Source organism: Schistocerca serialis, chromosome 4 (genome assembly GCF_023864345.2).
Source record: "Schistocerca serialis cubense isolate TAMUIC-IGC-003099 chromosome 4, iqSchSeri2.2, whole genome shotgun sequence".
Taxonomy (NCBI): Eukaryota; Metazoa; Arthropoda; class Insecta; order Orthoptera; family Acrididae; genus Schistocerca; species Schistocerca serialis.
In genome coordinates, this window is record NC_064641.1 from 863,918,141 (window position 1) to 863,931,599 (window position 13,459).

General features: G+C 45.0%; 1 protein-coding gene across 1 annotated transcript in view; it reads right to left on the bottom strand.

The window, feature by feature from the left end:
- The window catches only part of LOC126473517 (tyrosine-protein phosphatase Lar), a 591,250-nt gene that overhangs the window by 314,085 nt on the left and 263,706 nt on the right, over positions 1–13,459 (bottom strand). The gene's annotated exons all lie outside the window — the stretch shown is intronic.

The window sequence follows — 13,459 nt, forward strand, 5'->3', positions numbered from 1 at the left end:
GCCTCTGCTTGCATGGAAGCTAGAGCACTGGTAACAAAGACGATAACATAAGTATTTTTCTCGACTACGATTGTTTGGTGCTACCGCAGATCATTACGACGACACTTCACTTCCCTGCTGTTCGCATTTTTATATTTTTCAATATTTCGTGCTATCAGAAAGGATATGTTTACGCAGCAAAACCTTCGAAGTGGTAGTGTTAACATCCTTTCAGTACTGTAGCTGAATATGGCAAATTTTATAGGAATTCGATGTTTTCAGATAGAAAACTGCAGAAGCCAAAAGAGGTGTGACATCTCAAACCGCGGCGAAGCCTGTGCTGTCAGTCAGTAAGCCCGGGTGTGGCAGGTGGCACCGCGCGAGGCTCTCAGGCAGGTCCCATAAAACTCGATTTACACGGCGCTCCAACTAGGACGAGCCCCGCATCCCACTCTGTGCACTCTACTGTACTGTATGTGGCCCGTAAACTGGCCAATGAGCGCGCAAACCCTTTTGCGCCTGCGTTCTTATTGGCCAGTTTACGTGCCAGATGCAGCTATACGACGTCTGGATGAACCATCACTCGCTACTGCGCTATGTAAAACCCGTTAAGCGGCATCATTCCATAAACGTAGAGACAGGTCCTTCTGCATTCCTCCAATATAGACAGGTCCTCTGGTTGTCGATTAATCCATTTCGTCCTGTACTCTTTCGCTAAATGCCGCATCATTATGAAATAACTTGAGTAATTACTCCATAAACAGGGCGACACAGAAAAACGGGAACATTTCCCCAAACCAATAAAACTAGAAGTGATGAAGGGAAGAAATTGCATTCATAGGAATTAAAGACTTACAGCTTTGCCATTTACGAAACACTGATGGCATTATCATTTTTTTAAAAATTACGTCCTTTAGATGGCGTCCTCCTGTACGAATGCATTCGGGAAATCTGCTGCTGAGATTGCTCATTGACCGCTGCAGCATCTCAGTCTCCTAGAACTTAGAACTACTTAAACCTAACTAACCTAAGGACATCACACTCATCCATGCCCGAGGCAGGATTCGAACCTGCGACCGTAGCTGTCGCGCGGGGTCAGACTGTAGCGCCCAGAACCGCTCGGCCACCCCGGCCAGCGCATCCCGAATTCTATGTTTTAACTCGTCCAGGGTTTTTGGTTGAGTCGTGTGGAATTTGCTCTTGTGGTAGCCCCACAAGGAAAAATCACAAACGGATAAATCTGGCGATCTAGGGGGCCAGGGAATGTTACCGAATTGTGAGATCACACGGTTGCCAAAGAATTCTCGCACGTATGTCACTGATTGGCGGGCAGTGTGTGATGCCGCTTCGTCCTGTTGAAACCAGGCTTCTTGAACGTTTGGAAAGTTGTTCAATGCAGGTGTAACGAAAGTTCGTAACATCTCCACGTAACGATTGTGTTTCCCTGTTCATTTATTAAAAAATACGGTCCGATAATTTCAAGTGATGAAACACTACACCACACCGTCACTTTACTAGCGTGTGAAGTGCGCTCATGAACGTCATTAGGATTTGTGTTTGCCCAGTAACGGTAGTTCTGTTTATTCACATAACCTCCGAGATGAAAATGTGCCTCATCTGCAATCCACGACTTGTTTAGAAATTCATCGTCATTGTTTATTTTAGTTATCACTTGTCGACAGCATCCGAGTCGTAACCGCTAATCGTTGTCCTTCAATTGTTGCACCATCTGTAGTTTATACGCATGAAATTTTTAAATCAAGATGAAGAATTCTGCGAACACTCTCCGGGGACATTCCAACCACTGCTGCTTGTCCACGAATTCAACGCCGTGGGCTCCATTAAGAGAGACTCGCGTACAACTTCAACGTTCGCTGGAGAACGCACACTTCATGGTCGTCGTGTTGGTTTCTTCTTGAGGGCAGATCCAGTCTCTTCAAAGTTATTAATCCAACTTTTCATCACGTGACTCTGAAGCCTTTCCCGGCGTAATAATTGAAAATATTCTTCTTGGGTGTGCAGCCGGATCATAACGTCATCTTGACAGAATATTTCAGCGGTCTTCAGGTGAGAGTGCTGGTACACGATCTCGTCGGAATTGACTTCTCAGCGCAAGCGGCGGCCCCTATATAGGCCGCAGAAGACCCACAACGCGTGCGCGAGAAGGTGCCGTAAACGCCCTCTAGCGAAAGTAAATATACAGCGCCCCAGTGGTTGAAACAGGAGAAATCGAGATACGGCTATCAAAAATTAATCATCATTCCGACAATCGAAACACAGACCGTTGTTTATTAATGCTTGATAACGCCGGGTTTCAAGTCTTACTTAAAAGGTAACCCTTGTCTCTATTAATAAGATTATCAGATAATCGCACCTCTATGGATTCTTTTAAAAGACAGTCCCAATAGTGAGATGCAGGGGCGCCCATTTGCGTCTCGTCATACAGCATTCTACGTCCCTCGGTGAGACAGTGCATATAGAGAGACAGAAGCACATAGAGAGTCGTTTTTCCCTCGCTCTGTTTGCAAGTGGAAAAGGAAAGGAAATGACCAGCAGTGGTACAGATTCATTGCACTGATTGCAAAATGTTAGGGGTCAGAAGCACCGCTAGAAGTCAACCGCTTGGTACCGAATGGTGCTTCTAACCGGTTATATATTGCTATCAGCGCAGCGAATATCAGAGGATGCGACCGAAACTACTCAAAGCAAGTAATAACGTGAGCTGCGGCTGTTTATATGAACATGAACTTCAACGGTCGCTATGTCGGCAGGGAATGCTTGGGTTTCCATTCTATGTAAGTGGCCGTTTACAGGTTCCCTTTAGAACTTAACCAGAGTCCATGGTGTTGCGCAAACTGCTAGCACATGTTACACGGAACCGAAGCCAAATCTGTCTGTGCGTGAAAGCGCATACGTCGCTCCACGAATGTTACCGAGAGAAGCCGAACCTCAGGTCAGTCGACTCTAAAATGCGGAAAATGTGGAATTGTTCTGTGCTTTGTAGCAAAAAGGAACGGTTCAAATACATTTCAAGTGCAACAGTGCAAATTTATCTAGTTTCGCAGACACAGGGAAAAAACTGTAGTATTTTTATTGTAGCTCCCAACCGCCTTTTGTAGGCAGAGATAATGTATTTTGATACAACGTACGTAAAAATGGTTCGCGTAACCATATGCATCTAATTTAAGTAACTTAATGGGAGAAAGAAATACAGTAGAAGAACAATGGGTAGCTTTGACGGATGAAGTAGTGAAGGCAGCAGAGGATCAACTAGGTAAAAAGACGAGGGCTAGTAGAAATCCTTGGGTAACAGAACAGATAATGAATTTAATTGATGAAAGGTTATAAAAATGCAATAAATGAAGCAGGAAAAAAGGAATACAAACGTCTCAAAAATGAGATCGAAAGGAGGTGCAAAATGGCTCAGCAGGGATGGCTAGAGGACAAATGCGAGGATGTAGAGGTTTATCTCACTAGAGGTAAGATAGACACTGCCTACAGGAAAATTAGAGAGGCCTCTGAGGAAAAGAGAACCACTTGTATGAATATCAAGAGCTCAGATGGAAACCGAGTTCTAAGCAAAGAAGGGAAAGTAGAAACGTGGAAGGAGTATATAGAGGGTCTATACAAGGGCGGTGCACTTGAGGACAATATTATGGAAATGGAGGGGGATTTAGATGGAGATGAAATGGGAGATATAATACTGCGTGAAGAGTTTGACAAAGCACTGAAATACCTGAGTCGAAACAAGGCCCCGGGAGTAGACAACATTCCATTAGAACTACTGACAGCCTTGGGAGAGCCAGTCCTGACAAAACTCTACCATATGGTGAGTAAGATGTATGAGACAGGCGAAATACCCTCAGACTTCAAGAAGAATATAACAATTCCAATCCCAAAGAAAGCAGGTGTTGACAGATGTGAAAATTACCAAACTATCAGTTAGTAAGTCACGGCTGCAAAATACTGACGCGAATTCAATACAGACAAATGGAAAAACTGGTAGAAGTCGACCTCGGGGAAGATCAGTTGCGATTCCGTAGAAATATTGGAACACGTGAGGCAATAATGACCCTACGACTTATGTTAGAAAATAGATTAAGGAAAGGCAAACCTACGTTTCTAGCATTTGTAGACCTAGAGAAAACATTTGACAATGTTGACTGGAATACTCTCTTTCAAATTCTAAAGGTGGCAGGGGTAAAATACAGGGAGCGAAAGGCTATTTACAATTTGTACAGAAACCAGATGGCAGTTATAAGAGTCGAGGGACATGAAAGGGAAGCAGTGCTTGGGAAGACAGTGAGACAGGATTGTAGCCTTTCCCCGATGTTTCTCAATCTGTATATAGAGAAAGCAGTAAAGGAAACAAAAGAAAAATTCGGAGTAGGTATTGAAATACATGGAGAAGAAATAAAAGAGGTTCGCCGATGACATTGTAATTCTGTCAGAGACAGCAAAGGACTTGGAAGAGCAGTTGAACGGAATGGACAGTGTCTTGAAAGGAGGATATAAGATGAACATCAACAAAAGCAAAACGAGGATAATGGAATGTAGTCGAATTAAGTCGGATGATGCTGAGGGAATTAGATTAGGAAATGAGACACTTAAAGTAGTAAAGGAGTTTTGCTATGAAGAAGAGAAATTTGTGAACATCGAGAATTGATTTAAGTGTCAGGAAGTCGTTTCTTAAAGTATTGGCTGGCTCTGAGCACTATGGGACTCAACTGCTGAGGTCATTAGTCCCCTAGAACTTCCAACTAGTTAAACCTAACTAACCTAAGGACATCACAAACATCCATGCCCGAGGCAGGATTCGAACCTGCGACCGTAGCGGTCTCGCGGTTCCAGACTGCAGCGCCTTTAACCGCACGGCCACTTCGGCCGGCTTAAAGTATTTGTATGGAGTGTACCCATGTATGGAAGTGAAACATGGACGATAAATAGCTTGGACAAGAAGAAAATAGAAGCTTTCGAAATGTGGTGCTACACAAGAATGCTGAAGATTAGATGGGTAAATCACATAACTAATGAGGAGGTATTAAATAGAATTGGGGGGAAGAGGAGTTTGTGGCACAACTTGACTAGAAGAAGGGATCGGTTGGTAGGACATGTTCTGAGGCATCAAGGGATCACAAATTTAGCCTTGGAGGGCAGCATGGAGGGTAAAAATCGTAGAGAGAGACCAAGAGATGAATACAAGCAGATTCACGAGGATGTAGCTTGCAGTAGGTATTGGGAGATGAAGGCGCTTGCACAGGATAGAGTAGCATGGAGAGCTGCATCAAACCAGTCTCAGGACTGAAGACCAAAAGAACACAACAACAACAATACTTTTTCTTCACAATATATCTGTGTGTGGCAAATAAATGGATGGGGACAAGAAACGAGAAATTAGGACTCATAGAGAGGCATATAGACAGTCGTCATTTCCTCACGCTGTTTGGAAGTGGAATAGGAAAGGCAAGTCCTTATTAATTTGGGAGATCGTTGCCTGATATCGTTCGTGGTAGGCAGAGAAGGTGTTGTCTGTTTTCGGCACTCCCATTGAAAAGTGTTGCGAGAGTGGGAAGGGAGGGATAGAGCTGGTGACGGTGTGTCGTAGGAGGATAAGCCGGCCGTCGGCGGCGCGGGCCTGGGGACTCGCCATTAGGAGCGGGCCGTAATCGAGGACATGCGAATCGATTCGGCGCGCGCCCCACTTGCCGGCTGGCTTCTATTAATATCGCGGGCTGCACGCGAATGCCTTCCCGGCGGAACACAGCCGCCCGGCCGCCGACTCCCCGCCTGCACCCCGCGCCGGCTCGATCGCGAATTCCAGATACGGCCGGCACGGAAAGTCGCCGCCGCGCCGCCAGATATTCGAGCGGCAGTCGGAAGTGAGGCGGGGGGCGTCGCGAGACCCACACCCACCTGCGTGATTAACTGAGCGGCGACGTGGCGGTGCGCCATGACAAATACCCGCACTCTCCGGAAATACACTACTGGCCATTAAAATTGCTACACCAAGAAGAAATGCAGATGATAAACGGCTATTCATTGGTCAAATACATTATACTACAAGTGACAGGTGATTACATTTTCACGCAATTTGGCTGCATAGATCCTGAGAAATCAGTACCCAGAACAACCACCTCCGGCCGTAATAACGGCCTTGATACGCCTGGGCATTGAGTCAAACAGAGCTTGAACGGCGTGTACAGGTACAGTTGCCCGTACAGCTTCAACTCGATACCACAGTTCATCAAGAATAGTGACTGGCGTATTGTGACGAGCCAGTTGCTCGCCCACCACTGACCAGACGTTTTCAATTGGTGATAGATCTGGAGAATGTGCTGGCCAGGGCAGCAGTCGAACATTTTCTGTACCCAGAAAGACCCGTACAGGAACTGCAACATGCGGTCGTGCATTATCCTACTGAAATGTAGGGTTTCGCAGGGATCGAATGAGGAGTGGAACCACGAGTCGTAACACATCTGAAATGTAACGACCACTATTTCAAAGTGCCGTCAATGCGAACAAGAGGTGACTGAGATGTGTAACCAATGGCACGCCATACCACCACGTCGAGCGATACGCCAGTATGGTGATGACGAATGCACGCTTCCAATGTGCGTTCACCGCGACGATCCGTAACAGCCATGCCGATAAGATGCCTGTCATCACTGCTAGTGATACGAGGCCGTTGGGATCCAGCACGGCGTTCCGTATTACCCTCCTGAACCCACCGATTTCATATTCTGCTAACAGTCATTGCATCTCGACCAACGCGAGTAGCAATGTCGCGATAAGATAAACGGCAATCGCAATAGGCTACAGTCCGAGCTTTATCAAAGTCGGAAACGTGATAGTACGCATTTCTCCTCCTTACACGAGGCATCACAACTACGTTTCACCAGGCAACGCCGGTCAACTGCTGTTTGTGTATGAGAAATCGGTTGGAAACTTTCCTCATGTCAGCACGTTGTAGGTGTCACCAGCGGCGCCAACCTTGTGTGAATGCTCTGAAAAACTAATCATTTGCATATCACAGCATCTTCTTCCTGTCGATTAAATTTCGGGTCTGTAGCACGTCATATTCGTCGTGTAGCAATTTTAATGGCTAGTAGGGTATTTCTTCACTCTTCACTCACAACGGACTGCATGTCAAGCATTGTGAATGATTAGTCTGACGATTTTTAATTTGTTGCCCCTTGTGGAGTAAACATAGTTCCAAATTAGCAGCCAGAATGCCGAGGACGACGGTCGCAAGACACTCGACTCTCACCGGTGGATGAGCGAGTGGGACACAGCAGGATCCGACAATGTTCAACGGCCTTTCAATAACAGTTCTCGGAAATCACTGTCCCTCCTTTCAATCGTCGTATGAAGGTCGAAATGGCAGATAGACAACCGATCGGGGAACTGTGAACCAATCCCCAGAGAAATGATATTTGCACTACCTGAAACAGACAAGTTTTTATGGTTTCTTATGGCGGAAAGATGTTAACCTAAATGTGCAATACGACTGACGTCAAAGCGGCAGGCCTCTCCTGTCCCAATTCTACGAAGAAGGTCCGCTGTGGACGGCTTCGATGCCTTGGATTACGCTTCTCAAGTCTACTAACGTTCCTGGAATTAAATCGTTCTTCAGCCTTGACAAAATCTCTCACTGATACGGGGTGGTCCATTCATAGTGACCGGGCCAAATATCTCACGAAATAAGCATGAAACGAAAAAACTACAAAGAACGAAACTCGTCTAGCTTGAAGGGGGAAACCAGATGGCGCTTCCAAACGGATATCAACTGCGTTTTTTTTAAATAGGAACCCCCATTTTTTATTACATATTCGTGTGGTACGTAAAGAAATATGAATGTTTTAGCTGGACCACTTTTTTCGCTTTCTGATAGATGGCGTTGTAATAGTCACAAGCGTATAAGTACGTGGTATCACGTAACATTCCGAAAGTGCAGACGGTATTTGCTTTGTGATACATTACCCGTGATACGATGGACAGTTTACCGATTGCGGAAAACGTCGATATCGTGTTGACGTATGCCTATTGTGATGAAAATTCCCAACGGGCGTGTGCTATGTATGCTGCTCAGTATCCTGGGCGACATCATCCACGTGTCCGGACCGTTCGCCGGATAGTTACGTTACTTAAGGAAACAGGAAGTGTTCAGCCACATGTGAAACGTCAACCATGGCCTGCAACAAATGATGAAGCCCAAGTAGGTGTTTTAGCTGCTGTCGTGGCTAATCCGCACATCAGTAGCAGACAAATTGCGCGAAAATCGGGAATCTCAAAAACTTCTTTGATGAGAGTACTACATCAACATGGATTGCACACGTACCATATTTCTATGCACCCGGAATTGCATGGCGACGACTTTGAACGTCGTGTACAGTTCTGCCACTGGGGACGAGAGAAATTACGGGACGATGAAAGATTTTTTGCACGCGTTCTATTTAGCGACGAAGCGTCATTCAGCAACAGCAGTAACGTAAACCGGCATACTGTGCATTATTGGGCAACGGAAAATCCACGATGGCTGCGACAAGTAAAACATCTGCGACCTTGGCGGGTTAATGTATGGTGCGCCATTATGGGAGGAAGGATAATTGGCCCCCATTTTATTGATGGAAATCTAAATGGTGCAATGCATGCGAATTTCCTACGTAATGTTCTACCGATGTTACTACAAGATGTTTCATTGCATGACAGAATGGCGATGTACTTCCAACATGATGTCCGGCACACAGCTTGCGTACGGTTGGAGCGGTATTGAATAGCATATTTCGTGACAGGTGGATTGGTCGTCGAAGCACCATACCATGGCCCGCACGTCCACCGGATCTGATGTCCCCCCGATTTCTTTCTGTGGGAAAAGTTGAAGGATATTTGCTATCGTGATCCCCCGACAACGCCTGACAACATGCGTAAGCGCATTGTCAATGCATGTGCTAACATCACGGAAGGCGAACTACTCGCTGTTGATAGGAATGTCGTTACACATAGTACCAAATGCATTGAGGTTGACGGATATCATTTTGAGCATTTATTGCACTGATGTGGTACTTACAGGTATTAACACTTCCACAGCATGCGTTCTCAGAAATGATAAGTTCACAAAGGTACTGTATCACATTGGAACAACCGAAATAAAATGTTCAAACGTACCTACGTTCTATATTTTAATTTAAAAAACCTACCTGTTACCAACTGTTCGTCTAAAATTGGGAGCCATATGTTTTTTGACTATTACAGCGCCATCTATCAGAAAGCGAAAAAAGTGGTCCAACTAAAACATACATATTTCTTTGCGTAATACACGAATATGTAATAAAAATCGGGGTCCTTAGTTAAAAAAAAAAACGCAGTTGATATCCTTTTGACCTATGGCAGCGCCATCTAGCGGGCCAACTACAGCGCCATCTGGTTGCCCCCTTCAAGCTAGACGAGTTTCGTTTTTTGTAGTTTTTTCGTTTGACGCTTATTTTGTGATATATATGGCCCGGGCACGATCAATGGACCACCCTGCATAAGTGAGAGATGCTGTTAGTGGTGTGACCAGCTTGAGAAACTCTTGTCTGCAGATTCCCCCTTTACAACGAAATCGCAAAGGTGACATGATGCCTATTTTAAGCCAAACTGGTGATGTCTGAAACTACTTGGACAGAAACTGTTGTTCCTTTGGGCATCAATGCCTCCCAGCAGTAGGCACCAGTTTTAAGGATAATCTTATTCTTACTACACTATAACGCTGTGAACAACGGTAGAACAGGTTCATAACGTTTTCCATACTGTCGTCAGTTAAGTGTACTTACACTGTTGAATCAGTGTGAAACGAAAATACTCGTCACACTTTTCCCATAGTAATCACGGTAATTGGCTACCCCCTGCTAGTTTCATCGATTGCAGTTGAAAAATTCGCTACATAGCCTCTGCTTCTCCTAAATGTGTCTTCACGCAAATGTAAAATACGACGAACAGCAACCCGTTTAAGAACACAGGAAGGAGAAACTGTAAAAACGAGATCAGAAAAGTTAGTAAGGATGTGGCGAAGGGCCAACAGGCCGAAGTCACACTGACACACAACCTACCCACTGACTGTGCCACGAAAAAACATCAGTGTTGTCTTCGTATCATTTCAGCAAAAATTAGCAGCAACAGTTTTGCTTAAGCTGCATGGCTTCAGTTATCCAAGAAATGACAAGTCGACTATTCACCTTCCTTAACACAATCCTCAATGCTCGTTCCATTTCATGTCGCTTTGCAGCATTTTGCCCAGATATTTATACGACGTGATTGTTTCAAGCAGGACATTATTAATGTTGTACCCTAACATTACGGGTTTGTTCTTCCTACTCATCCGCATCAACTTACATTTTTCTACATTTACTGCTAACTGCCATTTATCACGCCAACTAGAAATTTTGTCGTAAGTCCACACCTAATATCCGAGCATGAGAGCGAAACTACTGAAAAAAAATGTTCAAATGTGTGTGAAATCTTATGGGACTTAACGGCTAACGTCATCCGTCCCCAAGCTAACACACTACTTAACCTAAATTATCCTAAGGACAAACACACACACCAACGCCCGAGGGAGGACTCGAACCAGTGCCGGGACCAGCCACACAGTCCATGACTGCAGCACCTTAGCCCGCTCGGCTAATCCCGCGCGGCCGAAACTGCTGACCTCAAGTAATATGCGAGCAACACAACCTACTACAAGCAAACTCAGTGGTAGAAATTCATGTTTCATTAAAAGCATACGATCTGCTGAAGCGTGTGTCCAATCCTGAAAATCGCAATTCCTGGCCAGAGAGGGACGATTTAACGGAAACTTTATCGAACTACACGGGATCTCTCAGTTTGACGCCTGTCCGTTTTGCGATATATAGCCGGCCGGAGTGGCCGTGCGGTTCTAGGCGCTACAGTCTGGACCCGAGGGACCGCTCCGGTCGCAGGTTCGAATCCTGCCTAGGGCATGGATGTGTGTGATGTCCTTAGGTTAGTTAGGTTTAATTAGTTCTAAGTTCTAGGCGACTGATGACCTCAGAAGTTAAGTCGCATAGTGCTCAGAGCCATTTTGCGATCTATAACCCCTAAAATATCACGTAGTGACGGAAAAAATTGTCACGAAATAATATCAGTGAACCACTTTCAACCTTTTTAAGCAATCAGTTTTTCGTTCAGGTTGATGTGTCAACGATGTTTTCCGTTTATGTTTTTTTTTCATTTCTTGGTACCTAAAAGATTCTAAGTCATCCGTAATGTTTTGTATTGTCTACTATGCTCCTACTATTTTCCTCTTATACTGCTCCTTTCAGCGTAAACTTACTTCTGGATGCCACAGCACATGTCCCGCTAGGCCGTCTCCCTTCGGTAGTAACGGACTTCTTTTTTTTTCACCTATTCCTTTGAACACCACTTCCTTTTGTGCTTTATCGCTCTATTTAATTTTTAACATGTTTCAGTTCCACCAAATCCTAAAAATTCTGCCTCTCTGGATTCCGATGGTCCACATTTCACTGCTGAACGACCATGTTATCCAGACAAATGATTTCTGTAACGTCTTACTCAATTCAGTATTAATATCCCACACGAGAAAAGAGCCTTTCTTCGCCTGTGCCAGTCTTCATCTGGTAGCTTCCTTGCTTCAGTCCTCCAGTATAATCCTGCTATCTAATCGGCTAATTCTTGCACTTGCTCCACTACTGCGTCGTTCCCAATTCTAATGTACAAAATTCATCGTTTTCCTTTCTATTGCTCGTCATCACCAACGTTTTTGCTTTGTTTAACCCGGCCATGTCGTACCTGATAATGCTCGGATAATCGCCTGAGGAATGGGAAAGGTCAGAAGCTTAACCGTGTACACCTGGTGCAGGCGTCGAAATGAGAGAGTGCAACTTTGGGAGGTTCAGCTAGGCACACAGGGCGAGGTTCGCCAAAAGTAGACAACGCGGCATCTGGCTGGAAAAGCCGCAGCGTTCCCTGCCGAACTAGCGCCGCCTACCTGCGCCATAAATATCAAACTTTTATGCACGATGGGTGAGTGAGCGAGCTTCCAATTTACATGCAAATGTCAGCCACGAAATTATGGGCACCCGCCGCGTAATTCATCCAGTCTGTTCATTACTTACTGCACCGCGGGCGGCCGCCGAAGCGGCTCAGCGGCTATAGGGAGGAGGGTGGGATTGGGGGGGGGGGGGGGGGGCGGCGAGCCGACAGTACGGCGCCAACCAAGACCCCTGATTAAGCCGGCCACCGTAACCAGGTAGTGCAATTACCGCATTACTACTCGCCGGGACTGCGCGACTCGGGTATATCGGCGAGACTCTTATATGCAACATTGCTGTACCCGAATTTTAGTGCTCATTCGATAGAGCAGTCCCTAATTATTCAAGTGCGTTATTCGATACTCGGGGAAGATCAGTTTGGATTCCGTAGGAATGTTGGAACACGTGAGGCAATACTAACCTTACGACTTATCTTAGAAAAAAGATTAAGAAAAGGCAAACCTACGTTTCTAGCATTTGTAGACTTAGAGAAAGCTTTTGACAACGTTAACTGAAATACTCTCTTTCAAATTCTGAAGGTGGCAGGGGTAAAATACAGGGAGCGAAAGGCTATTTACAATTTGTACAGAAACCAGATGGCAGTTATAAGAGTCGAGGGGCATGAAAGGGAAGCAGTGGTTGGGAAAGGAGTGAGACAGGGTTTTAGCCTCTCCCCGATGTTATTCAATCTGTATATTGAGCAAGCAGTAAAGGAAACAAAAGAAAGATTAGGGGTAGGTATTAAAATTCATGGAGAAGAAGTAAAAACTTTGAGGTTCGCCGATGACATTGTAATTCTGTCAGAGACAGCAAAGGACTTGGAAGAGCAGTTGAACGGAATGGACAGTGTCTTGAAAGGAGGATATAAGATGAACATCAACAAAAGCAAAACGAGGATAATGGAATGTAGTCAAATTAAATCGGGTGATGCTGAGGGAATTAGATTAGGAAATGAGACACTTAAAGTAGTAAAGCAGTTTTACTATTTAGGGAGTAAAATAACTGATGATGGTCGAAGTAGAGAGGATATAAAATGTAGACTGGCAATGGCAAGGAAATCGTTTCTGAAGAAGAGAAATTTGTTAACATCGAGTATAGATTTAAGTGTCAGGAAGTCGTTTCTGAAAGTATTTGTATGGAGTGTAGCCATGTATGGAAGTGAAACATAGACGATAACCAGTTTGGACAAGAAGAGAATAGAAGCTTTCGAAATGTGGTGCTACAGAAGAATGCTGAAGATAAGGTGGGTAGATCACGTAACTAATGAGGAGGTATTGAATAGGATTGGGGAGAAGAGAAATTTGTGGCACAACTTGACTAGAAGAAGGGATCGGTTGGTAGGACATGTTTTGAGGCATCAAAGGATCACAAATTTAGCATTGGAGGGCAGCGTGGAGGGTAAAAATCGTAGAGGGAGACCAAGAGATGAA